The sequence below is a fragment of the Mustela lutreola genome, chromosome 8 (assembly GCF_030435805.1).
Source record: "Mustela lutreola isolate mMusLut2 chromosome 8, mMusLut2.pri, whole genome shotgun sequence".
Taxonomy (NCBI): domain Eukaryota; kingdom Metazoa; phylum Chordata; class Mammalia; order Carnivora; family Mustelidae; genus Mustela; species Mustela lutreola.
The window spans coordinates 33,605,606-33,632,838 of record NC_081297.1 but is presented as its reverse complement, the minus strand read 5'-3'; the positions used below and the strand labels follow the sequence as shown (position 1 = coordinate 33,632,838).

The 27,233-nt window shown below is 40.5% G+C and overlaps 1 long non-coding RNA gene across 2 annotated transcripts; it reads left to right on the top strand.

Annotated features, from left to right (window-relative positions):
- The first annotated feature begins 49 nt into the window (after window positions 1-49).
- Window positions 50-25,896, top strand: LOC131838316 (uncharacterized). Of its 2 annotated transcripts, XR_009356558.1 has the most exons (4): window positions 50-1,174; window positions 17,622-17,723; window positions 24,521-24,561; window positions 25,415-25,896. It is a non-coding gene; the product is annotated as an uncharacterized LOC131838316 (long non-coding RNA). The 2 variants fall into 2 exon arrangements; XR_009356559.1 differs by lacking the exon at window positions 17,622-17,723.
- The last annotated feature ends 1,337 nt before the right edge of the window (window positions 25,897-27,233 follow it).

Here is a 27,233-nt window from a genome sequence, read left to right as displayed (position 1 = left end):
GACGCCCGGCGGAAAAAAATCCAAACTCGAACTCTGCCCCCTGCCGGCCACCATCGGGAGTGCAGCGCTGACAATCCAACAATTAAATGGAACGGGGGGAGGGGAGGAGGGGGAAAATGAGAGGCCAGAGGGCGGGGCCTAAGTGGTGGGGAGGAGGGCCAAGGCGTGGCCCTAGCGCGAAGAGGCGGACCAGGGAGGTGGGCGGGGCCGGGAGGAAGAACTGGGCTGCGCGGGGAGGAAGACCGAGTCCGGGGCTGGGCTTGTGGGGAGGCCTGGAAACCGGAAGTTGCTTCGCCGCGCGCGCGTCCGAGGGCTAGTTGGCTGCAAACAAAGCTAACGGCGGTCGCTGGGGTTTGTATCTCGAGGTCGCTTAGGGCGGCTCCATCCCCAACCCAAGCTGAGGTCCCGAGCTTTGTGGGTCCTTCCGGCCAAGGGCGCGTCCTGCTGATCCCTCCCCCAGGTCTGTGGAGCGGCCCCCTGGAGCATACCCACTCCTGCGCTCCTGCAGCGTCTGCCATTTAGAAAAACGCTTCTAAGTCCCGGGTATCCCTCTGGACTCGAGCCTTCAGGGAAGTCCAACTGGCTGTCCTTGTTCCCCAGCCTGCTGCCGCCTCCCCAGTGACTTTGTGCGTCAGGGCCGTGGAGAAACAGCGAGTTCCCACTTGGAGATGTGACAGAGGAAAGGAGGGCATTTGGTGACACGCAGAAATCCCTGCCTCTAAATGAGGAGAGTTTCGTTTTTATCCCCTAAACTGAGGGCTTTCCAGTAAGAGGAACGTTTCTGACCCGCTGTACTCTAGGAACCCATTTATGCATACTCAGAACGTACTAAATTGTAAGGCTGAGTAAGCCCTCCGAGAGGGAGGCTTCGTAGCCTAAAGACAAGTCTCTTTGGGTTCAGGAAAAAGGAATTCAAACAATGATTGCCACCCAACTTTATAGTAGCCAGGAATGTGTCGTGCGGGAGACCAGTGTGAAGGACACCACTTGAAAAACTGCTGAGAAAGAATAGAAACACATCAACAGTGCAGATAGAGAAGGGAAGCTTTGTGAAACAACAGAATCTCTGTAGTGTTGGAGAAAATTCTGAACTCTCTTCAGTCCCTGATTTTGGCCAACCTGAACTACTTCCAGCTGTAATGCATACTAGCAGAGATAAAAGAATAAAAATCTGGTAAGTTCACTTCCCCCTTTGACATAAAAGTTCCTCTTGCAATAAAGTAGACGGTGCTCATCTCCACCGCTTGCAAATATTAATGAGGAACTTTAGCACATTAACAGAAATAAATTTTTTAAATGGCCAAGTCCTTTTCGTGTATATGGTTAGACAAGGTGGGCACAGAATAATTATATGTAGATAATACATCTCATTTTAGCTCAGGAAAAAAGGGGTCATTAGAAGGAAAGAGAATAAAACAGGATTATCAAACCCTCAAAATCTTACCATTCACTGTGTTCAAGGTTGACCAGTGCAGGATGAATAGATTTTCAGCTACAAGAATTGAGTGGAAATTGTGATCATTCGCCTTCCCCAAAACGTTGTTCTCCACCTACTTGTTTGTTGGGTTCTTTACATAGATAGTTAAAGATGTAAGTGATAAATCAACATTCACGAAGATATAAATGTCAACTCCTTGAGAGTAGGGGAAGAGTAGTGCCTGGGGTCTAAGGAGAAAAGGGCATGACATAGCCGCAGGAAAGATACGTGCAGGGTTCTATTGCTGCTATGACAAATTACCACAAACTTAGTTATTTAAAACAACACATATTTATTATCTGGCAGTCCTATAGACCAAAAGCCCAGTACACGTCTCAGTGGGCTAAAATCAAGGGGTTGTCCGCTCCAGGGAAGCATCCATTTCCTTCTAGAGACCACCCACATTCCTTGCTTGATAGCCCTTTTCCTCCAACTTCAAAGCCAGCAACAGCTGGTTGAGTCTTTCTCCTGCTGCCATCTCCATGATTCTGTCTCTCACTTCCCTCTTTTACTTATTAAAACCTTGTGATTACATTGGGCCCACCCTGGTAATCCAGGATAATCTTCCCATATCAAAATCAGCTGATTAGCAACCTTAATTCTATCTGTATCCTTATTTCCCTTTGCCATGTGAACTGATTTGTACACAGGATACAGAGATTAGGATATAGATATCCCTGAGCGGGTGGGCATCATGCTTCCTCCCCATAGTAAAGGACTCTAAAATAAACTTGAGCTCTGAGGACAAATCACCTACCTCTCAGGGGTATCCCTTGCAAATAATTCAAACATTTGATTAGAAATGCAAATAAGTGATTTTTCACTTTCTCATTACCTATAATAAAGATAGAAAATTTTAAAATGGGATAAAGAAGAGTGGGTTAGGAAGGCATAAATTTTTTAAATGGGAAGAATAATAGTACCTACTCCTTAGCATTGTTATAAAGATTAAATAAAGTGGGGTGCCTTCGGCTCAGGTCATGATTCCAGGGTCCTGGGATTGAGCCCTGCATCAGGTTCTCTGCTCAGCTGAGAGCCTGCTTCCCCCTCTCTCTCTGCCGGCCTCTCTGCCTACTTGTGATCTCTGTCTGTCAAATAAATAAATAAAATCTTAGCAAAAGAGATTAAAGTATCTACCATAATATATGTGCTTAATAAATAAGCTGGCCAAAATGGGTGATGGGCATTAAGGAGAACACTAGTGATGAGCTCTGGGTGTTATATGTAAGTGCTAAATCACTAAATTCTACACCTGCAACCAATTTTATCATATATGTTAACTAACTAGAATTTAAATAAAAACTTGAAACGGATAGTAAAGCTAGCTATTGGACTTGGCCAGTGTCCAGATATTTGGGTTCCTCACCTAAGCAATAGTTCTCTGTTGAGGAGGGACATCTAGAACACCTACTTTCCTGAGAAAATACAGGCTGTCAGTCACACCCATATACTCTCCCTTCACATCAAAATATCTTAAATCATCCCTCCCTTTATGCATCAGGAGGAACACCTTCCTCCTCTCCTTTCTAAAACCAGTTTATAAGATAGATGTCATTTCTTTCCCATATCAGATCTAGCTCAATTATCTGCTGTCTTGTACCTTTATTCTTTCTTCCTCTTGGCTCCTTCTCCTCTGCCTGCAAATGTATTCACATCTGGTCTCTACTTGAAAACTGTTGATACTGCTGCTCCCACTAGAAAGGCTACAGACTTGCCAGCTCTACGGTATACATTCATATTACATTGTTTGCCCATATGCCTACCGTACCATCTCTTGCCATCTCTCATTATCAAACTTCTCAAGAAAGAAGGCACTTGCTATATTCATTTCCTCACCACCTACTCATTTCTTATTTCCTGGCTATCTGACTTTTGCCCTCTCCACCCACTAACCTCCCACCACCCCCACCAGCCAGACAGATTTCTGATTACAGAATCCAAAACGTTTTTTTTTTTCATTCTTCAGCTTCCTTGACCTTTTTTCCTAATTAATCCTACCTTCTTAATGTCTTCTCCCTGAGTTTCCATGACATTTGATTCCCCTGGTTTCACTCATCTTTGCTTCCCTAATGTAGATCTGAATTTTCTGCTCTTAATCATCTTCTACATTGTCCTCCTTAGTTATTTCATCATTCTCATTTCTTTTTTTTTTTTTTTAAGCTTTATTTATTTATTTAACAGAGAAATCACAAGTAGGGAGAGAGGCAGGCAGAGAAAGATGGGGAAGCAGACTCCCTGCTGAGCAGAGAGCCCGATGCGGGGCTCGATCCCAGGATCCTGAGACCATCACCAGAGCCGAAGGCAGAGGCCCAACCCACGAGCCACCCAGGAGCCCCATTATTCTCATTTCTATTGAAAAGAAAATTCTTAAAGTTATATCCCAACATCCCAACTTCCTTTCCTCGCCCCAAATCATATTTCTGACCCCCTGATAGAAGTTTCCACTTGCATAGCCTATGATCATTTTATTTTATTTTTTTTAAAGATTTTATTTATTTATTTGACAGAGAAACCACAAGTAAGCAGAGAGGCAGGCAGAGAGAGGAGGAAGCAGGCTCCCCACAGAGCAGAGAACCTGATGCGGGGCTCGATCCCAGGACCCTGGGATCATGACCTGAGCTGAAGGCAGAGGCTTTAACCCACTGAGCCACCCAGGCGTCCTGCCTATGATCATTTTAAACTCAACATATTCAGAACTACCCATATCATCTTTCCTCTCCATTCTTGAATCATGGTTTTTGGGGTTTCAACAATGATACTGACACTTTTCAGTTCTCAGTCATCCTGCCTCTAAACCTTGGAGTCATTTTGGTCATTCTGTACTCTTATCATTGAGGATCCATTTAGGTGATAATTTGAAGTGTATGCCATGTTCTAGGCTATATGCTAACACCTCAATTTGTATCCGTCCTTTCCTTCTCATTCCCACTATTACCAGTGACTGGGGTCATGCTTGCCTCCAATATAGTTCACCTAAGTATTTCTGTTTCATTTTTCCAATACATCGCTCTTGTGATTTGATTTTTCTTTTTAAAAATCTTGAATAATTGGAGAGGGTGATTGGGTTATGGACACTGGGGAGGGTAAATGATATGGTGAGTGCTGTGAAATGTGTAAGCCTGATGATTCAGAGACCTATACCCCTGGGGCAAATAATACAATATATTAATAAAAATAAATAATCTTGAATGATTAGAGGGACTGGGACTTAAGGAGTCAAAGGTGGAAAGGAGATTGAATTCCCTTTGGTGACCTCTTGAATTTTCTACTACATGTATGCATTACATATTCTAAAAACAAAAAAAAAATTAGTTAAAACAAAAAACTTCAGTGAGATTTTATTGGCTAAGTTTAGCATAAAGCCTTTCATTATGTGGGTCCAACTTAAGTTTACAGCACTATTCCATGTTAGTCCCTTGTGTTTTGTACCACACTGGTCCTCATACCTTGTGGCACATCAGAGTCATGTGAAGAGCTTGTCAAATGGTTGTACCCAGGTGGTAGGCCCACTTACTAAGTCAGAATCCCCAAAGAAAGGGCCTGGAAATCTACCTCTTTTAAGATCCCCAGATCAGTCTAGTGAGCTGCAAGATTATAACTAGGCAGCACTTTAGCCAAACCTTACTACTTACTGTTCCAGATAATTACCTTACATTTTCCAATCTTTTTTGCTTTTATTCACTCCGATTTTCTCACAAGTTCTCTATCTGCCTGTTAAAGATACAGCGCCCCCCCCAAAAAAGATACTATCTCCTTTACTCATCCTCTTTAGAAATAATCTATCTCCTCTTTGCCTGCAATTAGTGATTGTTGTCAGGATCTAGAGCCAGAATTCTAAGTTAAAATTCCAATTTTGTTACTTTACTAGCTGTGGAAATGTTAGGCAAGTTTCTAAACCTCTCTATGCCTCAGTTTCTTCACCTGTTAAATGGGGGTGAAATTATTACCTGCCTCATAGGTTATTATGAAAATTCATGTGTAAGTGTGTAGAATTTTGTGCTTGGCCCGAAGTAAGCACTGAATAAATGTTAGCTATAATTAATACTTTATGACTTGTACAAGTTCCTTCATTGACTTTTGTGGGCTCTAAGCTCTAGAAAGTCTTAAAAATATCATTTGACTCCTTTATTTTATAAATTAGAAAGTGGAGGGATGTCTGGGTGGCCCAGTTGGCCAAGTGTGACTCTTTTGATTTCCACTCAGGTCATGATCTCAGGGTTTTAGGATGAAGCCCCACATTCAGGCTCTGTGCTTAGCGGGGAGGCTGCTTAAGGATTCTCTCTCCCCCTCTCCCTTTGCCCCTCTCTCCCCTACACATGCTCTCTCTCAAAAAGATAAAATTTTTTTGAAAAAAGAAAAGAAAGTAGAGGCTGAGTAATTATAATGTTTACTTTGGCTAATGAGTAGTAATAGCAGGACTAGGATCCAGGCTTTGTGACTTTTTTTTTTTTTTTTAAGATTTTATTTAGTTATTTGACAAAGAGAGAGAGAGATCACAGGTAGGCAGAGAGGCAGGCACGGCTATTGGGGGGCTGGAAAGCAGGCTCCCTGCTGAGCAGAAAGCCCAAAGCGGGGCTTGATCCCAGGACCCTGAGACCATGACCTGAGCCTAAGGCAGATGTTCAACCCACTGAGCCACCCAGGTGCCCCCAGGCTTTGTGACTTTTAATTCTATACTACTTCTATTATACCACAAGTTTTCAGAATTTTGCATTGTTTAAATGACTACCAACCTACTTTATTTACCAATTTACCACAGGTGAGAGAGAAAATGGATTCATTTGAAAGTAGTTTACACAGGCCCTTTCTATTCAAGCTTCAGGATTTAAAACAAACAAATATATTGTGCTTAGTTTAAATATCTGAGAAAAGTAAAACAAGTCAACATAATATATACTTGATTTATGATGTCTCCAATTTGCTCTTTGGGAAGAAATCTTTCATTCTACCAGAAAGTTAACAGTCCTAGGTTCCAACATGGAAAATATCCTTTCATATGGGTATGTGTTCTTTGTTTTTTGAGCTTTATAAACTTAAACATCCAAATCTAATGGCTCTGAACTCACCAGAATATCTAAAGTATTTATTTATACAACCTCACACCACTGAATTCTTTAAAACTGGGAGATTGTTTGCAGTCTTTAAACTATTGTAATTTTTTAAATCATAAAAATATAATGAAAACATACTTTCCAATGTTTCCTACATGTTTTTATTGACAACAGATTCAGTTGCCTGCCAAGATTTATTTTTTTCCACATACAATCACATTGTAGCTATTGTCAGAACCGTAAGTCCTGGAAAACTAAGAAGCTTGGCTAAAGTTGACCACTGTTCAGCCTTGGAAATTGCAGGATTTTTTAGAATTCATGTAGCAACTTCATTCTGTTCTCCAAATATTTTTGATATAAGAATGATGGTAATTAGTGTTTCTTTTATTTTTGTACTTTTAACTATGTAAATGAGATGCTAGAGGAATACCAGCATGGCAAATATATGAATGATAATTCATTGAGCATATGAACTGCTTTCTAATTACTTTATTTTTTTTTTTTAAGATTTTATTTATTTATTTGACAGAGAGAAATCACAAGTAGACAGAGAGGCAGGCAGAGAGAGAGGAAGGGAAGCAGGCTCCCTGCTGAGCAGAGAGCCCGATGCGGGACTCGATCCCAGGACCCTGAGATCATGACCCGAGCCGAAGGCAGCGGCTTAACCCACTGAGCCACCCAGGCGCCCTCTAATTACTTTATTAATTATTAAAAAAGAAATTTGAAACTAGCCCCAGAATTAAATCCAATGACTATTATTTAAGACACTTTAAAAGAATTGAGCACCATGTTAAGAGAAGATTAGAAAGTTACTGGATTGAAATATGACAACATCTCCCATGACCAAGAGAGCTCATTTCAACAACTGTTTGGTCAGGACAAGATTCTAAAGACTAATTTCCATTACACTGAAATGGCAGCTATCAAGACTCAGATAGATGGTTGTCAGAATAAGGAGAACTCAAGGTAAGCCAAACTAAAAACAGATATCAAGAGCTAGCAAGAGCTGGATAAAAAGCATTAGGTTGAGTTGATTCAGATGCTGAAATGGGCAACAGATCAGACCAAAAAGAAGGAAAAAGAGACTAGGCCAACACAGGAGAGGAGTTGTCAGGGGTATAACTTAGAGTTGATGTTCTGGAATCCTAAATCAGATTATTAGCAAAAAGTTTAGAGGGGAGAGAAGGAGAAAATAAGAGAGGAAAAGTAAAATGGTAGAAGAATGGGTATATGTGTGTGTGTGTGTGTGTGTGTGTGTGTGTATACATACACATACATATATGTATATATTTATATACCATTCAAGTCTTTAAGAACTAGAACAAGGGAGAGGCCAAGCATTTTTAAAAAAAGAGATTATCACTACCAACACATTGGAAAAGACCTCTGTGTCACAATTGTTCTTCTGTGTTCTTAACCCCTCTCAGCCTCCTTTTCTTTTTGGCTCCATAATGTGTTTGTGAAGAATTAATAAATAATTTAAGGCTTAATATAGTACAATGCTCAGAACTATTAGCTATCCTTATTTATATAGTCAATTTATATCACATTTATAATATAGTAGAAGAAGTGGTAGAAATGTTTAGAAATCGTCTAGTAGGGGTGCCTGGGTGGCTCAGTCAGTTAAGTGGCTGCCTTCAGCTCAGGTCATGATCCCAGGATCCTGGGATCGAGCCCCACATTGGCCCCTGTTTCCTAATCTCTGTAGGAGGACACCAGTTAACAAATCCAAATGATCCACGCTGCCTTGTCCCTTTTTGTAACTGATCACTTCTCTGACTTTGTGAAGCTCCATTCACACCCCTCCTTATTCCCTCATTTTCCCTTTAAAACACCTGATTACTTCTCTACAAACCCAAGTTGAGTCAAGCCACAGGATGCTATTAAATATCCCTGACTGATCTCACCACCTATAACCAGGGGAAAGGGCTTCTGTTATACCTTCCTTTTCTTCTATTACTTTATTCATTGGAGAGATTTTTTTTTTTTTTTAAGATTTTGTTTATTCATTCGACAGAGATCACAAGTAGACAGGGAAGCAGAGAGAGAGGAAGAGAAGCAGGCTCCCTGCTGAACAGAGAGCCAGGACCCTGAGACTCCAGGACCCTGAGATCATGACCTGAGCCGAAGGCAGAGGCTTTAACCCACTGAGCCACCCAGGCGCCCCGGAGAGGTTTTTCAAATACCTACCACACTCCCTTTCCTGTGCCTTTGAGAGCTCATATTTCACACTCAGGTCCCCTATAGGCTGCAGTGCTCTCTCTCTGTAATTGGGATTCTGTGCCTTCTTAAACAGCCACACCTGTGACACACCCCTGTGCTCACCCTTAGTTTCTCCTTTCCTCTTTTGAACTCCTGCTTAGTTGCTAAAGGAGGGCGAATAAACCCGTCTTCTTTCTTTCTCTGATTCTATTTAATATAGGAAGCCATAACACACGTCTAATCATGCTTCTTGGGCAAAAGAGTGAGTAAATAACACAAACTGTACCAAGGGAAAAAAAAGTTTCAAGTTTTAAAGTTAGGCTAAAAAAGAGCCAATGCTCTTGATCTCTAAAAAACCTCTTTAATATGCATAGTTCTATTTAGAATTTCCAGAAGTCCTCATTTGATCACCTGAAGTTTCTTTTTTAATTTGCAGCATACAAAATAGGTTTTAAGTTACTTCTTTTTAATTAACTCTTAAATTACTACTTTATCTTCTATTTGTTAATTATTTATAATGCAAAGGCACTGAGAATTATTCACGGAGGACATGCATCATTCAAGGAGAACAGTCCATTGTAATTACAGTATGGCTTATATAGGCTTCATGGTACAATTATTTATACTATTTTTGTCATGGAAAATATTTTTCCTTCTAAACATTAATTTTTTATCAAATTTAAAATGTAGTTCACCTATGAATTGATAATAAAACATTCTGAACTAAATCTTGACTTGTATAGATCAATCAACATGGGATGGATTTTTTAATGTTCTCAATTACGGAACTATGCTATTTCAGGACTTTTGCACATGCTGTTCCCTGTGATTATAATGCTTTTCCCCTTCTTTCACCTGTTTAATTTCAATCCATCCTTCAGAGCTTGACTCATTCACTATCCCTTCTTCACTGAAGCTTCCTTTTATTTGGAGACTGGATTAAGACCCTTTAACCATTTATGTTTTCATTTTATTTAGGCATCTCTTTTGTATTTACCATAATTGTAATTAAGTAATAATGTTAACATGTATTTTTTTAAGAGATTATTTATTTATTTGACAGGCATAGATCACAAGTAGACACAGAGGCAGGCAGAGAGAAAGAGGAGAAGTGGCTCCTCCCTGAGTGAAGAACCTGATGCAGGGCTCGATCCTAGAACCCTGGAATCAAGACCTGAGCCGAAGGCAGAGGCTTTAACCCACTGAGCCACCCAGGCATCCCCGTCAATGTGTATAAAGCCTATTTCTCTGCCAACATTTTTTTTTTAAGATTTTATTTATTCATTTGACCGACAGAGATCACAAGTAGGCAGAGAAGCAGGCGGGGGTGGGGGGGGATTGTTGGTAAGTAGGCTCCCTGCTGAGCAGAGAGCCCGATGCGGGGCTCGATCCCAGGACCCTGGGATCATGAACTGGGCTGAAGGCAGAGGTTTAACCCACTGAGCCACCCAGGCACCCCTCCCTACCAACATTTAACTTTGTGATGGCACTGTTTCCCTCTTCTCAATTATCCCTTAAAATAACCTTTAAGAGGACATGATGTTATGGAGAATGCATTAAATAGCTTCCAAAACAGGTGAATGCTCACACCAGACTTCTAAATATCTGTTTGTTTGCTTTTGTTTGACTTATCTAGTTCAGTGCTATGTGCTAGAAATGTTTAATAACTGTTTTCTAGTAAGACGAAAACTAAGATGCTATTATTGAGTCATGTGAAAAATGTACCTGAAGTGAAGGATTAGCCAGTATGTCTCTGTAAAACATGAGGTAAATGATATCCATATTATCTGTGTATAAAATGCCTTATTTGTAAGCATGCTTCATCAATAACAAGTATTTTAACTAGAATTTACCAAGTTCTTAGGCTTCATAAATTGACCACCTCTTATTTTGTAGGTTATAGTGCCATCATGTGGTTGTCATTTTCCTAAATGAAACGTAACATTTTGGTAATAGAGATTATTTTTTATGATTGGTAAACCCAGTCACCCACACACAGGCATGACAGCTTATAATTTAGTACTGATTTCTAAGACTGGCTGTGTATTTCACTGGAAATTTCTGAATCTGAGTTGTTAGCATGCAGAATTTGGAAACATTCATTTAGATGATAAAAAGAGACTTTCTGAATATAATTAATAGCTTGGAGGTTCATGCAGTCTCTACGGATGGTCAGGGTTTTTTTTTTTTAAACTCATGTTTATCATAGAGAATACAAATGAACAATCAGATGAAAAGATGCATAGGTCTAGAAAGATCCCAAGCACAGGAGCTTCTGTCTGTTGGGGTTGGGGTGTGCCACCGTCCTAGCACAGGGATATATTCACCAACCTGGAAACTCTGAATCCCATAGTTTAGAGATTTTTATAGTCTGCATCATGTAGGCAATCTCCAGCCCCCAGAGGACCAGGAGTTGGGCTAATAGTTCCAAGCTTCCTTTCTTTTTAATTTTTAAAGATTTTATTTATATATTTGAGAGAGAGAGAAAAAGAGAGAGAGAGAGAGCATGAGAGAGAGGGAGGGGCAGAGGAAGAGGAAGAAGCAGACTCTCAACTGAGCAGGGAACACCATGCGGGGCTTGATCCCAGGCCCCTGAGATCATGACCTGAGCCAAAGGCATACACTTAACCAACTGAACCACCCAGAGGCCCCTAAATATTTAAGTGTATTCATTTGACAGAGAGAGTACACAAGTTGAGGGGGGCAGACTCTCCACTGAGCAGGGACCTTGATACTGAGCTTGATCCCAGGTCCTGGGATCACGACCTGAGCTGAAGGCAGCCTTCCAGGTGCCCCTAAAATTTCTAAGCTTTTAATCATGGCCTGGTCTTCCTGATGACCAGCCCCCATCCTGAAGCTATCCAGGAGACCACAGAGAGGTGCCTTTTTTTTTTTTCCTTAAAGAATATATTTATTTATTTGACAGAAAACGAGAGAGAGAGAGAGAGACATAGTGAGAGAGGGAATACAAGTAGGGAGAGTGGGAGAGGGAGAAGCGGGTTTCCTGCTGAGCAGGGAGCCTGATGCCAGGGCTTGATCTCTGGGATCATAACCTGAGCCACAGGCAGATGCTTAACCGACAGAGCCACTCAGGTGTCCCAAGAGGTGCCATATTAAAACAAAAGGTGTTCCTGTCGCTCAGAATATTATAGGGGAGGTAGGAGCCCTATGTGAGAAACCAAGACCAAAGACCAAATATTAGAGCAAAAGATGTTCCTAGCATCCCTATCACTCGACAGATTACAAGAGTTTTAGGAGCTCTGTGTCAGGAACCAGGGGCAAAGATCAAATTTATATTTCTAAGTATACAACAATTAGCCATTCTATGGGTGTACAGAGGTATCTCATTGTTATTTTTATTTATAGATTTCCCAAATGTCTAAGGATGTTGTGTTGAGCATCTTTTTATGTGCTTATTTTACCTATTTGTATCTTCTTTGGTGAAATATCTTTGCCCATTAAAAAAAAATTATTTTTTACTTTCTTACTATTGACTTTTGAGAATTACTTACACATTCTGATAAAAGTCCTTATCATATATGTTTTCTACAAGTATTTTTTCCCTTTCTCAGTTTGTTTCTTTTTTCAATTTTTTAAATTAACATTATATATTAATATATTATGTATTATTTGTTTCAGGGGTATAGGTCTGTGATTCACCAGTCTTACCCAACACCCAGAGCTCACCACAACACATACCCCTACAATGTCCATCACCCAGTCACCCCATCTCCCTACTCCCTACCCTCTAGCAATCCTCAGTTTGTTTCCTAAAATTAAGAGAGTTTGTTTCTTTATTACCCTACTAATGACCTTTTTTAAAAAAAGATTTTATTTATTTATTTATTTGATGGAGATCACAAGTAGGCAGAGAGAGAGAGAGAGAAGCAGGTTCCCTTCTGAGCAGAGAGCCTGATGCAGGGCTTGATCCCAGGGCCCTGAGATCATGACCTGAGCTGAAGGCAGAGGCTCAACCCACTGAGCCACCCAGGCATCCCTACTAATGCCTTTTGAAGAAAAGTTTTTAACTCTGATGAAATCCAGTCTATCACTTTGTTATTTTGTGAATCAAGCCTTTGGTATCATACATAAGAAATCTTTGCCTCAGGACGCCTGGGTGGCTCAGTTGGTTGAGCAGCTGCCTTTGGCTCAGGTCATGATCCCGGCGTCCTGGGATCGAGTCCCACATTGGGCTCCTTGCTTGGCAGGGAGCCTGCTTCTCCCTCTGCCTCTGCCTACCATTCTGTCTGCCTGTGCTCGCTCTCTCCCCTCTCTCTCTGATAAATAAATAAAATCTTTAAAAAAAAAAAAAAAAGGAAATCTTTGCCTCAAGAGCAAAGATTTTTTCATATGTTTTCTTCAAGAAGGATAATTTCAGATTTTACTGTCCATTTTCTTTTTTTTAAGATTTATTTATTTATTTGACAGAGAGAGAGGGAACACAAGCAGGGGGAGTGGGAAAGGAAGAAGCAGGCTTCCCGCTGAGCAGAAAGCCCTATGTGGGGCTCAATCCCAGGACCCTGGGTCCATGACTCAAGCCAAGGGCAGATGCCCAACCACTGAGCCACCCAGGCACCCCATTTTTATTTCTTTATTTTCTTTATTTCTGGTTAGCTAGACTCTGAATAAGAAATCAGAAGCCAAAGTCTTTTTTGCCATGTTCTGAAAAAGTAATAGTAGAAAATAGATGTTAATATAAGGAATCAACAGAACCACTTTGGAATGGCTCAGAAGAGGAGAGTGGTATCGTCTAAGGAAAATAGTTCCAAAACAAAAATGTTCCCTGAAAATTCTAGCAAATCTAGATGTAAATAACAAAAATACTTGTATGTAAATATAAAAATATTTGTATAAAAATAAAATATACAATTCTTAATGTAAATAACAAATCCTTAATGTAAATAACAAAAATATTTGTATAGAAGGCTAGTTGCAGTGACTTTCACAGAGATCTTAAAAATGAGCCGTGAATCCCCTCAATGTTAAACTGACATCTGCCAGAGACTACAACATGATAAAAGTTCAAGCAATCTACAGTGCAAATGTGGACCCACAGAACGTAGAGTTGGAAGGCACTTTAGAATTCTTGGGGCACCTGGGTGGCTCAGTGGGTTAGAGCCTCTGCCTTCGGCTCAGGTCGTGATCCCAGGGTCCTGGGATCGAGCCCCATATAGGGCTTTCTGCTCAGTGGGGAGCCTGCTTCCTCCTCTCTCTCTCTCTGCCTGCCCCTCTGCCTACTTGTGATCTCTCTCTCTCTGTCAAATAAAAAAATAATAATAATAAAGTCTAGAATTCTTCTGCATTGAAGTTTTATTAACTCCTTTTTAAGATAAATAAATGAACTGTACAACTACTCTCTTTGAAGCTGAGACTGAACCCTTAAGTCCTCCAAGAAGGAGGATGTGGTTGGAAATGTCCTCTGGATTTCTCAGTTAGAATATTATTTAATAAACATTGAGTGTTACTTTGTGAAGGCATTGTATATGGGCAATAAAAATGTAAGGGAGATCCTGTCCAGGGTTAGGGAAAACAGGAATGTGCAAGAGCTTTGGGAAATAACAACTTTTTGTTTGTTTGTTTGTTTTGTTCATACCACATTTTATTTATCCATTCATTAATCACCACTTGGGTTGCTTCCACATTTTAACCATTGTGAATAATGTTGCTATAAACATGTGATGCAGGGTGCCTGGGTGGCTCAGTGGGTTAAGCGTCTGCCTTCATCTTAGGTCATGATCTCAGCGTCCTGGGATCAGGCTCTCTGCTCAGCAGGGAGCCTGCTTCCCCCTCTCTCTCTGCCTGCCTCTCTGCCTACTTGTGATTTCTCTGTGTGTCAAACAGACAAATAAAATCTAAAAAAAAACAAAAAAACAAAAAAAAACATGCACAAATACCTCTTCAAGTTCCAGATGAGGCTCCCTGCTTAGCAGGGATGATGCAGGCTTGATCCCTGGACCCTGAGACCATGACCTGAGCCAAAGGCAAAGACTTAACCCACTGAGCCACCCAGGTACCACTATTATTTTTTTCTTCTGCTTTCTTTGGGTTTAATTTGCCCTCTTTTTCTATTCTTTAGGTCGAAGCTTAAATAATTCATCTGAGATGTTTATTGTTTTGTAGTGAAAGCATTAATGTCATAAATTTCCCCCTAAGTAATGCTTCAATAGCATCTACAAAGTATTACATGTTATACTTTCATTTAAAAAATTTTTTTAATTTAAATTCAATTTAGTTAACGTGGAGTATGTTAGTTTCAGGGATAGAATTTAGTGATTCATCAGTTGCATATAATACCCAGTGCTCGTTATATCAAGTGACCTCCTTAATGCTCATCACCCAGTTACCTCACCCTCACCTCCCCTCCAGCAACCCTCAGTTAGTGTCCTATAATTAAGAGTCTTTTATAGTTTGCCTTCCTCTGTGTTTTTATCTTACTCTATCTCTCTTTCCCTTGCCCTATGTTCATTTCTTTTGTTTCTTAAGTTCCACATATGAGCGAGATCATATGACAGTTGTCTTTCTCTAACTGACTTATTTCAGCTAGCATAACCCTCTAGTTCCATCCACATCATTGCATACATTTTCATTTTCATTCATTTCAAAATATTTTCTAATTTCCCTTTTGTTTTCTTCTTTGCCTCATGGGCTATATAAAAAATGTCTTCTTTGTGCTGATGATAAATTCTCTTAGCCTTTGTTTTTCTGAAAAAGTCTTTATTTTGACTTCAGTTTTGAAAGATGTTTTTGCTGGCTAAGTAGTTCTGGATTGACAATTTTTTCCCAGTGCTTTATAGATACCCTTCATATTTTTCTCACTTTCATAGTTTCTGATGAGAAATATGTTTTAATTCTTTCTTTCCATATAATGATGTTCTTTTTCTCTGGCTGTTGTTTTTTTAAAGACTTATTTATTTTTTATTTTGGGGGGGAGGGGCAAACAGAGAGAGAAACTTAAGCACACTCTGTGCTGAGCACAGAGCCTGATGCAAGGCTCAACCCCACAACCCTGAGATCATGATCCAAGCTGAAACCAAGAATCTGGCACTTAACTGATTGCATCACCCAGGCACCTTCTCTGGCTGCTTTTAAGATGTTCTATCATTGGTGTTTAGCAATTTGATGATGATGTGCCTTGTAATATTTTTCTTTGTATATATTCTGCTTGTGGTTCTTTGAGCTTCTAGGATCTGATAAGTTTTCATTAAATTTGGAAAATATTTTGGCTATTATTTCTTTAAAACTTCTTTGCTGCCTGCCTGTTTCTAGATCCCATCTACACATACGTAGACCATTTTACATTATCCCACAGGTAACTGATACTCTATTCATTTTGTTTTCTCTTTGTTCTTCTATTATAGATTCTATTGCTGGTTCTTCAAATTCACTGATATTTTCTTCTGCAGTGTCTGGTCTGCTTTTAATCCTGCACAGTGCATTTTTAAATTTCAGGTGTATTTTCATTTTAAGAAGTTCTATTTGGGCCTTTAATGTAGTTTTCCTTTCTCTTTTCATCATATCCATGTTTTCCTTTATCTTTGTGATAAAGGTCTGTTTTAAATACTATTCTTCCCAGATTCAACCTATTATTTCTAGATTTGTTTCTATTGATTGATTTCTCTATTTTTCTCCTGATTATGGATCATATTCTCTTGTTTCTTTGCATATTTCATAATTTTTTAAAGATTTTATTTATTTATTTGACAAAGAGAGACACAGTGAGAGAGGAAGCACTAGAAGGGGGAGTGGGAGAGAGAAGCAGACTTACCCCTAATCAGGGAACCTGAGGCAGGGCTTGATCCCAGGACCCTGAGACCATGACCTAAGCCAAAGGCTTAATGACCGAGCCACCCAGGCACACCCAGCATAGTTCATAATTTTTTTAAATATTTTATTTATTTATTTGACAGACAGAGATCACAAGTAGGCAGAGAGGCAGGCAGAGAGAGAGAGAGAGAGAGAGAGGAGGAAGCAGGCTCCCCGCCGAACAGAGAGCCCGATGTGGGGCTCGATCCCAGAACCCTGCGACCATGACCCGAGCCGAAGGCAGAGGCTTTAACCCACTGAGCCATCCAGGCACCCCTAGTTCATAATTTTTAATCACATGACAGATATTGTGAATTTTACATTGTTGGTGACCGGATTTTGTTGAATTTCTTTAAATACTGTATAGGTAAGTACTTGAAATTAGATCCTTTTGAGATTTTAAGATTACTAAGATAGATGAACAGCCTTTAGTTTTGGATGATTTTAATCCCATAATTAGGCAGTAATTTTCTGAGAATGCTATCTGATTGCCCTGTATAATATAAGATCTTCCTACTATGGCTTATGGGATTGTAAGTTATTTATTCCCTATCCTGTGTAAGGTCTAGGAATTACTTTGTCTATTACACTCTATAGGTCATTTCTTGGACCCAGTTATACTCTCTTACTGCATGCACAACCCAAAACTCAGCCAAAGACTCCTCCAGGTCTCAACCTATCTCTAGAGAGTTCTATCTTCTGTACTACTCTGTCCTGCAAATTCTAGGGCTTTGGCCTCCCTATCTATCTCTTCAGTTCAGTCAAAGATCTAGACTCTGTCTATGTTCCCCTGTGCTGCAGCCTGGAAGCTGGTGAATTGATGAACTAGTTCAATTTAGGGTTCACCTTGTGTTTTCCCTTCCCTCAGGGATTACAGTCTTGCACTCCCTGTTATCTAGTGTCTGAAAACTGTTGTTTTATGTATTTTGCCTGGTTTTCTTGTTTTAGACAGAAGGATAAATACAATTCTAGTCTTTCCATCTTGGCTAAAAACAGGAGTTTTCTGCAAATTTTTGTAATATTGAAAATATGGGTTGGAGTTAAGATGATGGAGTAATAGAAGGATCCTATGCTTGCCTCAAACACAGCTCGATCAGTATCACATTATTCTGAACACTCAGGGAAATCAATATGAGGACTGAGAGAACAAACTGCACAACTAGAGGAAGAAAAGAGGCCACATCGAGGAGGTAGGAGATACAGAGATGTGATTTAGGGGAGAGAACAAATAACCAGTGCTATGGAGGGGAGGGAGCTCTGATGAGGCAGAGAGGAGAGAAAGAAAGAGAAAAAACAGAGTGCAGTACATTGCACAAGAAAAACACTTCTCCAAAACCACTGATGGGGGAAACAAGAGGGGCTGATTATTGCATGTTTACAAGCAGTGGAGCTCAAAGACTAAAGTTCTAGAAGTCTGAGCCATTACTGGGTGTAGTCTGGCAGATGTAGATGTGCTCCTGTAGAGAAAGAGAGCAGAGGCCTGGGAGTGGACAGCATGGTCTGAGGATCCCCTGGGTCACACTGGAAGAGACAGTTTCCCTTCTTGGAGTACATTTGGGAGAGGCAGCCCTGCCCTTCTGGGGACAAAATAGACAACGGCTGCCATTCGTTAACATACCAACAGAACTGCCTGCAAAGGCTTTTCACTGTGCTTTACCATAAACTCCCAAGACCTGCATGTTTGTGTGATTGCTCCTCTGGAACAAACCAATACCAGTCCCAGCATGGCAAGACCCTCCTCTAAAGGATCAGTGTGGGTCTGTGCCATGACAGATCACTAAAACTGGAGTTTTGAAACCTAGCCATTGCACCTGAGATAAAACACAGTAGCATTGGGCTGCCAGTGGGCAGAGGACTGGGATACAGACAGGGTGAACACAGGAATCTGAGGGATACGTGGGACAAATGAGGTAAGATTGTTTGCTCTTCTGTGAGGTCTTCCTGCGTAGCAGCAGAGTGAACTCCCCTCTCCAAGGACAAGATAGCTGGCTGACACATTTCCTGCCACCCTCCCACATTGATCAGGACAGATCAGTCAGTGAGCAGCACAGTGCCCCGCAGTCGAGACTTGAGCAGTATACACCAGGCGCCCCCATCCTGTATTTTGCTGATGCTTCTGAACTAGGTAGGACAAGTGTGTCTGAGAGTCAGAGCAGCAGTGGGCTCCTCCCCTGGAAGAACTGCACAACATCCACGGCCCCCCAACACACACCCAGCCTACTGACCACTGGGTGCTACAGAGCTTAAGCTCTAGGGGAAATAGGCTCTACCTTCTTTTAAAAAACTAACCAAAACACACCTAGTTAAAACTCACCACGCAGGAGGTACCTGGGTGGCTCAGTCAGTTAAGTGCCTGACTTCAGCTAAGGTCATGATCTCAGGGTCCTGGGATTGGGAACTCTACAGGGTGCCCTGCTCAGCAGGAGTCAGCTTGTCACTCTGCCACTCTTCCTGCTCAAGGGTGTGCTCACTTGCCCCCCCCCCCCATAAATAAATAAAATCTTAGAAAACAAACAAAAAAACCTCACCACACACTGAACAAGGTCCAAACACTCACCATCTCACTTGCAGGCAAGGAGAAACTTTGCAGAGGACTGATCTGAGGGAAAGAGAGCCAAAGCAGCACAGTATACACAGCACAGACCAGAAACACTTCCTGAAGTGCCCTGGACAGTATATAACCTCTTCTTAATATAGCCATTACTCTTGGGATCTGGAAACATAACAGGCTTTTTTAACACACAAAAGACAGAGACCTAGACAAAATGCCAAGATGGAGCAATTCACCCGAAAGGAAAGAACATGAAGAGGTCACGGCCAGGGATCTAATCAATAATACATGTAATAAATAATATTTATTTATTATTCTGAACCAGAATTTAAAACAACAATCGTAAGGATATTCACAGGGTTTGAGAAAATCATACAAGACACCAGGGAGTCACTTCCCACAGAGATAAAAGACCTAACATTTAGGGGGGGAAAATGCTATAACAGAGATGCAAAACTGACTGGATGAAAAAAAAGCCAAAACTGACCACAAGGATGGAAGAAGCAGAGGAATGAATAGTGACATACAAGATAAAATTATGGGAAAGCCTGTGTGGCTTAGTTGGTTAAGCTTCTGCCTTGGCTCAGGTCATGATCCTGGAGTCCCAGGATCGAGACCTGCATTGGGCTCCCTGCTCTGTGGGGAGTCTGCTTCTCCCTCTCTCTCTGCTCATACTCTCTCTCTCTCAAATAACTAAATACAATCTTTTTTTTTAAAAAAGAGAAAAATGTCCCTTCCTTAGGGCCAGCATATCTATGGACAGACTACAGTATTCATGACCTGAGCCTCGTCAGTGCAGGTACCAAATTCCCCCCAAAGTGTTGGAGAATAAGCATCTCTCAGCCAAAATTTGCCTATTGAATTCCATTTTCTCTCCAACTTTTTCTCTGCAGTTGAAGAGAACACATTCAAGAATCACATCCATGTGGGGGATTTACCGCTTGCTAAAATGTTAGTTTAAAAGAAAGGCACTCCAAAACTTCCTTGCTTGTCTAATTCCTTACAGTATTAGCATTCTGCTTAATATAGTCTCTTCATCTATAGTGAGAATTCCAAACTGGAAACCTGTCACTACTTTTTTTTTTTTTTTTTTCATTTATCTTTTTTTTTAATTTTTTTTATTTTTTTTAATTTTTTATTTTTTATAAACATATATTTTTTATAAACATATATTTTTATCCCCAGGTCTGTGAATCACCAGGTTTACACACTTCACAGCACTCACCAAATCACATACCCTCCCCAATGTCCATAATCCCACCCCCTTCTCCCCAACCCCCTCCCCCCGGCAACCCTCAGTTTGTTTTGTGAGATTAAGAGTCACTTATGGTTTGTCTCCCTCCCAATCCCATCTTGTTTCATTTATTCTTCTACCCATTTAAGCCTCCATGTTGCATCACCACTTCCTCATATCAGGGAGATCATATGATAGTTGTCTTTCTCTGCTTGACTTATTTCGCTAAGCATGATACGCTCTAGTTCCATCCACGTTGTTGCAAATGGCAAGATTTCATTTCTTTTGATGGCTGCATAGTATTCCATTGTGTATATATACCACATCTTCTTGATCCATTCATCTGTTGATGGACATCTAGGTTCTTTCCATAGTTTGGCTATTGTGGACATTGCTGCTATAAACATTCGGGTGCATGTGTCCCTTTGGATCACTACATTTGTATCTTTAGGGTAAATACCCAATAGTGCAATTGCTGGGTCATAGGGCAGTTCTATTTTCAACATTTTGAGGAACCTCCATGCTGTTTTCCAGAGTGGCTGCACCAGCTTGCATTCCCACCAACAGTGTAGGAGGGTTCCCCTTTCTCCGCATCCTCGCCAGCATCTGTCATTTCCTGACTTGTTGATTTTAGCCATTCTGACTGGTGTGAGGTGATATCTCATTGTGGTTTTGATTTGTATTTCCCTGATGCCGAGTGATATGGAGCACTTTTTCATGTGTCTGTTCGCCATCTGGATGTCTTCTTTGCAGAAATGTCTGTTCATGTCTTCTGCCCATTTCTTGATTGGATTATTTGTTCTTTGGGTGTTGAGTTTGCTAAGTTCTTTATAGATTCTGGACACTAGTCCTTTATCTGATATGTCGTTTGCAAATATCTTCTCCCATTCTGTCAGTTGTCTTTTGATTTTGTTAACTGTTTCCTTTGCTGTGCAAAAGCTTTTGATCTTGATGAAATCCCAGTAGTTCATTTTTTCCCTTGCTTCCCTTGCCTTTTGCGTTGTTCCTAGGAAGATGTTGCTGCGGCAGAGGTCGAAGAGGTTGCTGCCCATGTTCTCCTCAAGGATTTTGATGGATTCCTTTCGTACATTGAGGTCCTTCATCCATTTTGAGTCTATTTTTGTGTGTGGTGTAAGGAAATGGTCCAATTTCATTTTTCTGCATGTGGCTGTCCAATTTTCCCAGCACCATTTATTGAAAAGGCTGTCTTTTTTCCATTGGACATTCTTTCCTGCTTTGTCGAAGATTAGTTGACCATAGAGTTGAGGGTCTATTTCTGGGCTCTCTATTCTGTTCCATTGATCTATGTGTCTGTTTTTGTGCCAGTACCATGCTGTCTTGATGATGACAGCTTTGTAATAGAGCTTGAAGTCCGGAATTGTGATGCCACCAACGTTGGCTTTCTTTTTCAATATCCCTTTGGCTATTCGAGGTCTTTTCTGGTTCCATATAAATTTTAGAATTATTTGTTCCATTTCTTTGAAAAAGATGGATGGTACTTTGATAGGAATTGCATTAAATGTGTAGATTGCTTTAGGTAGCATAGACATTTTCACAATATTTATTCTTCCAATCCAGGAGCATGGAACATTTTTCCATTTCTTTGTGTCTTCCTCAATTTCTTTCATGAGTACTTTATAGTTTTCTGAGTATAGATTCTGTGTCTCTTTGGTTAGGTTTATTCCTAGGTATCTTATGGTTTTGGATGCAATTGTAAATGGGATTGACTCCTTAATATCTCTTTCTTCTGTCTTGCTGTTGGTGTAGAGAAATGCAACTGATTTCTGTGCATTGATTTTATATCCTGACACTTTACTGAATTCCTGTATAAGTTCTAGCAGTTTTGGAGTGGAGTCTTTTGGGTTTTCCACATATAGTATCATATCATCTGCGAAGAGTGATAATTTGACTTCTTCTTTGCCGATTTGGATGCCTTTAATTTCCTTTTGTTGTCTGATTGCTGAGGCTAGGACCTCTAGTACGATGTTGAATAGCAGTGGTGATAATGGACATCCCTGCCGTGTTCCTGACCTTAGCGGAAAAGCTTTCAGTTTTTCTCCATTGACAATGATATTTGCGGTGGGTTTTTCATAGATGGCTTTGATGATATTGAGGTATGTGCCCTCTATCCCTACACTTTGAAGAGTTTTGATCAGGAAGGGATGTTGTACTTTGTCAAATGCTTTTTCAGCATCTATTGAGAGTATCATATGGTTCTTGTTCTTACTTTTATTGATGTGTTGTATCACATTGACTGATTTGCGGATGTTGAACCAACCTTGCAGCCCTGGAATAAATCCCACTTGGTCGTGGTGAATAATCCTTTTAATGTACTGTTGAATCCTATTGGCTAGTATTTTGTTGAGTATTTTCGCATCTGTGTTCATCAAGGATATCGGTCTATAGCTCTCTTTTTTGGTGGGATCCTTGTCTGGTTTTGGGATCAAGGTGATGCTGGCCTCATAAAATGAGTTTGGAAGTTTTCCTTCCATTTCTATTTTTTGGAACAGTTTCAGGAGAATAGGAATTAGTTCTTCTTTAAATGTTTGGTAGAATTCCCCCGGGAAGCCGTCTGGCCCTGGGCTTTTGTTTGTTTGGAGATTTTTAATGACTGTTTCAATCTCCTTACTGGTTATGGGTCTGTTCAGGCTTTCTATTTCTTCATGGTTCAGTTGTGGTAGTTTATATGTTTCTAGGAATGCATCCATTTCTTCCAGATTGTCAAATTTATTGCCGTAGAGTTGCTCATAGTATGTTCTTATAATAGTTTGTATTTCTTTGGTGTTAGTTGTGATCTCTCCTCTTTCATTCATGATTTTATTTATTTGGGTCCTTTCTCTTTTCTTTTTGATAAGTCGGGCCAGGGGTTTATCAATTTTATTAATTCTTTCAAAGAACCAGCTCCTAGTTTCGTTGATTTGTTCTATTGTTTTTTTGGTTTCTATTTCATTGATTTCTGCTCTGATCTTTATGATTTCTCTTCTCCTGCTGGGCTTAGGGTTTCTTTCTTGTTCTTTCTCCAGCTCCTTTAGGTGTAGGGTTAGGTTGTGTACCTGAGACCTTTCTTGTTTCTTGAGAAAGGCTTGTACCGCTATATATTTTCCTCTCAGGACTGCCTTTGTTGTGTCCCACAGATTTTGAACCGTTGTATTTTCATTATCATTTGTTTCCATGATTTTTTTCAATTCTTCTTTAATTTCCCGGTTGACCCATTCATTCTTTAGAAGGATACTGTTTAGTCTCCATGTATTTGGGTTCTTTCCAAACTTCCTTTTGTGGTTGAGTTCTAGCTTTAGAGCATTGTGGTCTGAAAATATGCAGGGAATGATCCCAATCTTTTTTTTTTTTTTTTTTTTTAAGATTTTATTTATTTATTTGAGAGAGAGACAGGGAGAGAGAGCATGAGTGAGGAGAAGGGCAGAGAGAGAAGCAGACTCCCCGTGGAGCTGGGAGCCCGATGCGGGACTCGATCCCGGGACTCCGAGATCATGACCTAAGCCGAAGGCAGTTGTCCAACCAACTGAGCCACCCAGGCGTCCCGATCCCAATCTTTTGATACCGGTTGAGTCCTGATTTAGGACCGAGGATGTGATCTATTCTGGAGAATGTTCCATGTGCACTAGAGAAGAAATGCCCCTGTCACTACTTTTGAACTCTGGGAAAAAAAAATAATTTTGTGATCGGTTTTCAGCCACCTTCCACACTGATCCCACCATCAGCTTTAACGGTTATTTTCAAATAAAAAACAATAAGAAGACACGTTTATTTTAGATAAATCTCAGTGGAATTAAAAAAGTGAAATGAAGGCCAAAACATACACCAAGCATAACACCGGAAAATCAGATGAATTATCTACACCATCAGAAACTAACAACACAGCTAACTTCGATCCCGGTGATCACTCCCATCACAGGCTGGCTGAACTGAACCACCAAGCTGTTCAACGAGAAATGGCTCCACAGACTGTTAGGCTAATGACCCTCAGAAGCAACATTGGTCTTTATTAAGAGCATATGATTTCCATTCATTATAAATAGCCCTTTGTATACAATACCCTAATAATGAGCTAGTTACCTGCTCCCCAAAAGAGGTCCTGTAAGGACACCTCATAAGAAGCACTTTTGTTCATCTTGTTTCAATGCTTTTGTATGCTTAAAATGAAAATATCTTAAATATTCTATGATCATAATTTTCTGTTTCAGAATTATGTCCCTGGTCGCCACAAACCACTAAGAACTGTTATGTAAGTAGTACAAAATATCTTTTGTCATATTTTTATTTTGAGCAAACAGAATTTTTATATCATTCGCATTTGAAAAACAACTCAAAGTTCTTTGAGTTGGTAAGGCTAGTCCTTCCCTGAGAGACCTTATTTTAAGGAAACAGGCATATACTAGGGTTGGCTGAACTTTAGATTTACCTTTGGCTTCCTGTTTGTCAGGGAGTCTGCTTTTCCCTCTCTCTTTACTGTTCCCCCTACTTGTGCTCTCTCCTTCTCTCTGTCAAATTAATAAATAAAATCTTTTTTTTTTAATAAAGATTTTTATTTATTTTATTTGACAGAGGGAGAGATCACAAGTAGGCAGAGAGGCAGGCAGAGACAGAGGGGGAAGCAGGCTCCCTGCTGAGCAGAGAGCCCCATGCGGGGCTCGATCCCAGGACACTGAGATCATGACCTGAGCCAAAGGCAGGGGCTTAATCCACTGAGCCACCCAGGCGCCCCAATAAATAAAATCTTAAACAGACAAACAAACCTTAGATTCACCCTTAAAACAGTACTTAATGGGGGCACCTGGATGGCTCAGTTGGTTAAGTGTCTCCCTTCGACTCAGGTCATGACAGGTCATGATGTCCGGGTCCTGGGATCAAGCCCCACAATAGGCTCTCTTCTCAGCAGAGAGTCCACATCCCCCTCTCACTGTCCTTCTGTGCTCACTTTCTCTCTCAAACAAATAAAATCTTTAAACAAACAAACAAAACAATACTTAATTTAACTTTGGAGAATACAAAAAGAAGAGGGAGAAAAAAACCAAGGTCTAGCTGTTTCTGCATGACTTGACTTGCTCTGATGAGTTTAACTTCCATGTCCCTTCCAGATGGGCCACAAGAAAAAGGAGTGACTCCTTCTTATGACTCCAAATAATGCTACTACATGGTTCTGCAGACACTGACAGCCCCAGGAATAGTCACAGCACCACTGACTTGGTCTTCCCATCTCTCTACCAGGAGCCTTTTCAACTCTGAGTAATGGCTCCAACAACTCCGTTTTTCTCTGTGTCTTGTAAAAAGGGTGCTGAAAACTACCTCTCTAATGAATAGCTATACTTTTATAATAATGTTTCCTGCAAATAATACGTGCTACATGGCATAGAAGGGGTTGACTCTACATTTTCAAACCTCAGGCTTTGGGAAAATACCTTCAACTTCAAGAATCACTTCCAGGGTGTTTGGGTGGCTCTGTTGGTTAAATGTTTGCCTTCACCTCAGGTCCTGATCCCAGGGTCCTGGGATAGAGCCTTGTGCTGGGGAGTCGGCTTCCTTCTCTCCCCTCCCCCGTCAAGCTTCTGTAGTCTCTCTCTCAAATGAATAAATAAAATCTTTCTTAAAATTTTAAAAAATAAAGAATCACTTCTACTTGTATCTTTACACTAAGGGACTGACATTTTTGGTTCAAATATTTTTAGAGGAAATGTTTGTCAGGAATACAACATCACCACATTTTTTGGAGCATTCTTCACCTAGACAAGCTACAATTCAAGACTTGAATTTCTAACCTCTATTTCAAGAAACCAACACCACCATTTCCTTATTCCAGCAGAAGTGTTCTCAGGTAAAGAAACTGACTCTTGCAATCAAATAATTTAAATAAGTACCTCCTTAAATGTTTTTCCTGAAGAATATAACAGTGCAACACAGATGCAACTGAGAGACTTTTTTTCCCTGAAGGTTTCTACTAAGATGTTCTTGAGTATCAGATGGCTGAATCAAACACCCATTCTGTTCACTGCCTGCTTCAGGACGCCAGGTTGTCAAGCTGTGGCTGATGAGATTTCAAAAGGTCCACAAAAGGGGCACCTGAGTGGCTCAGTTGGTTAAGCATTTGCCCTGGGCTCAGGTCATGATCCCAGAGTCCTGGGATCCAGCCACACATTGGGCTCCCTACTCAGTGTGGAGTCTGCTTCTCTCTCTCCCTCTGCCACTCCCCCTGCTTGTGGGCTCACGCTCTCTCTCTCCCTGTCAAATAAATAAATAAATAAATAAAATCTTTTTTTAAAAAAAAATGCACAAAAATACTAAATTGCACTGAACACTTGTCAAACCAAGCCAAAGCTACTGCAGGAAACACAGATCAGAGATTTACAGATTCTAATAGGCATTCCATTTTCATATTCCTCATCAAAATGGACTCTCAAAAGGAGCGTCCACTGTCAGTACTATAAAATATGAAAAACCCACACACAGGACTAGCTGATTTTTTTTAAAGATTTTATTTATTTATTTGACAGAGATTACAAGTAGGCAGAGAGGCAGTCAGAGAGAGGAGGAAGCAGGCTCCCTACTGAGCAGAGAGCCCGATGTGGGGCTCCATCCCAGGACCCTGGGATCATGACCTGAGCCGAAGGCAGAGGCTTTAACCCACTGGGCCACCCAGGCGCTCCAGGACTAGCTGATTTTTAAAACTGAGTAAAAAATAAAATTAAAATGCTTGGCTAAAAGAAGAAAAACTTACCACAACTTTCAGTATATTGCATCCAAAAAGGAAGGAAGAACGAAAACAGAAAAGGAGTAGCTCTAAGGAAAGAAAAACAAGTGATTTTTGAATTTAAGTAAAGAAATTACACACCTTCCTGGTACACACGGAGAGCTATCCTACCACCCGTTGCCAGAATTGCAAGCAATGTCTTTTCCATCAAA